Genomic DNA, 3,048 nt, shown 5'->3' with positions numbered 1-3,048 from the left:
TTTGTATGTGTTTTAATGCATTTCATATAGCCCACATGTTTGGATCCTATCTGAACCTACATGCCTTTTTTTAAAAAATCCCTTTATTTAACATATTTGTATTAATGATAAAATATATTTAAAGCAGGTTGAGAAAAGCTGGGGAGGGGGAGACACATCCTTACCATATATAGTGGCTCTATATAATTGGGAAGAGCCACTATGGGTGAAGCGGTGTCTGGATGTGGCCAGCAAACCTGACTGCTCCTGAATTGGGCTGGCCTGTGGAGCGCCCACCCCCAACATCCGCACACTCCCCACCAGCCGCTGAGGCCTACCCAGCCTGCTGCTGCATCCGGCCATTGCTGGTGACCATGGCAGCGGGGAGGCAGTGCCAGCGGTGCTGAGGAAGCGGCAGGAATGCGGCAGGCACGGTGGTGAGGCCAGCACTGCTGCTGCAGACAGGCACCGGCATCAGCAATCCAGTGGAGGCAGCAGCAAGGCGGCAGCCACGGTAAGGGACCAGGAGGGGAGGCCACTCTGTGCCTCATGGAGCCAAACTCCACATGCGTCTGCCACGTTCCACCCCCCTAAACACCTCCCCACTAGTGCTTGCTGCATTTACATGTGCAGCAGGCTTTTTACCTAGTTATTAAATAAAATACTCTTTACATTTAAAAAACAACAACCCTGTGTTTGAAAACATGGTTGGAAGAAAAGGTTGTAAAATAATCTTCACCCTGATGTGCTAGATTTCTATTTGCAAAGTTGTGTGTGTGTGGAAGTGTATTATTATCCAGTCTGTTGTAGAACATTTTATGAGGAAAGGCTGAAGGACTTGGGAATATTCATCCTGGAGAAGAAGAGTTTTGAAAGGTTGTCACTTGGAGGAGGGTAGGGAGCAGTTCCTGTTGGTGGCAAAGAAATAGGACTCACAGAAATGAGTCTAAACGTAGAATGGTACCAGCTAGATATCGGGAGGAAAAATTCACAGTGAGTGTAGTTCACCAGTGGAACAGGCTGCCTAAGGAGACTGTAAGCTCCCCCTCAATGATGGTCTTTAAGCAGCGACTGGGCAGATACTTATCCCAGATGCTTCATGCTGATCCTGCATTGAGCAGCAGGTTGGACTAGATGGCCTTTATGGCCCGTTCAACTCTGTGATTCTAGGGAGAACACAACTGGACTGTTCGAGCATGGTGAGCAGTAACACCTATGAAGAGCTAGAATTTGAATGCAGACCAGTTGCACCAGGTTGGCTTAGAGTAGTTCTGCCTATCCTCATGCTTTCACTGTGCCAGTGGATCAGCAGTATCGAGCAGGGGTGGGAGTGAGGTCTGGTGGTGGGAGAGTATTTGATTTTGTCTTACAACACTGTCTTAAAGAATTTGGGGAGATGCATACTACATTTTGAGAGGCTGTGCTTCTGGCACACTTGATTTTATGAGTTAAAGAACTATTTTAATTCTGCCTATATTTGAACATATGGTGAAGGATGAAAGGTGGTTTTGATTTCTGTCTAATCTGTTGCAGGGTATCAGTATACTTCCCGCTTCAACTTTGATGTTTTACATCACTATGTTGAAAATGATACCTCTTTTTTATATGATAGGTTGATGGAGGATAAGATGGACTTGTCTTATTTGGCCGTGTGAAGATTGCAATAAACGGGACTTGAAAGTGCTAGTCTTGGGCCAGATTATGCCAGTAGAATTTCCTTTGCATTCAGGACCCAAAGGCCATTTCCTGGCATCTCCAGTTAAAAGGGCCTCGTGCAACAGTGGCTGGAACAGAGAAACCTTTAAGAAGTCACCCTGTTACATTATTTAACAACATGAATGGCTGAAGTCTGTATGAGCCACATGTCTGAGGAGTTACTGAGTTGGCCTATGATAATGAGTTGTGACAACTTAAATTTATTTTGGCATAAGCATTCTGGAGAAGTGGGTTCTAGTTACCAAAAGCTTAGTCCATTATGAATGTGTTGGTCTTTAAAGTGCAATGAACTCTGCTGTTCAACTAAAGAGAAACTGAAGTTCTGCCCTCTCCTAACATCTCTAGTCTGCTTAGAGAAGTCACCATGTTGATTCTTTTTTTTTCTGGTACCAGCTACATGCATAATGCAAACAAGGCATTTCTGCTTTAAAAATGATGCTAATTGAAATTTGTTAGTGTTTCACTCCTAGTGCTGCCAGCACCATTATTAGCTGCTGTTTCACTGCCTCCAGAGATTCAAATGCCTGGCTGGGTGATTTTCATTTGATTATTTTTTCTGATTTACCATAAGTCACAAAGGCTGTAGGATACACAGTTGCTATTTTAAATGCTGCTGGACAATTGCATTTGAATTAAATTTTCCCTTCCCCAAATCTGTCTTAATTGCCCCCAAACAGCTAGCAGCCTTTGGCACTGCCTTAAGGCAGATACCCGCAGGGTATTTGGCACTTAACATGCAGTTCTGCCAACTGCTTGGACGAAGACAGAGTTTGAGTGGTTCTTGACAGTTGCCTAGAGCCAGGCTGATCTCCCTTCTGCCAGATTATGACAGGTAAGACGAGTTCTGGGAAATGGGTTCATGGACTGTGCTTGGAAAGCAGGCAATCTGACTTTACATTGTGATGTGTGGGGCTGCCATGGGTTCATGGACCCGGACCATATTGAACAAGCTTAATCTCATAAAAGTTTGAGACTTGGAAAATAAGGAGATCCTCTCATCTTATTGCAGTTGCCATTTTATCACCATTATATCACAATCCTTAACATTTCTGCTGCGGGTATGTCCCATTGATTTCAAAGCAATGTACTTCAAAGTATATGAACACATTAGAAGAATTTTGGTACAGCCACACAAGTATGATCATATCAGGTTTGTTCATTTGTGATGTTTTAGTAAGAGCTTGATGGACATTGGCAAGATACATGTATGTGAACTTCACATGCAGCATGCTCTATCTACAGAATTCACAAACAAAAAGGGAGCTGTTTGGATCTGAAGCACAAAAACAAAGTTCTAACGGCACCTTTTAGACCAGGGGTAGTCAAACTGTGGCTCTCCAGAGGTCAATGGAC

This window comes from Paroedura picta, chromosome 6 (genome assembly GCF_049243985.1).
Source record: "Paroedura picta isolate Pp20150507F chromosome 6, Ppicta_v3.0, whole genome shotgun sequence".
NCBI lineage: Eukaryota > Metazoa > Chordata > Lepidosauria > Squamata > Gekkonidae > Paroedura > Paroedura picta.
The sequence above is the reverse complement of the archived record's forward strand: the minus strand, read 5'-3'. Positions refer to the sequence as shown.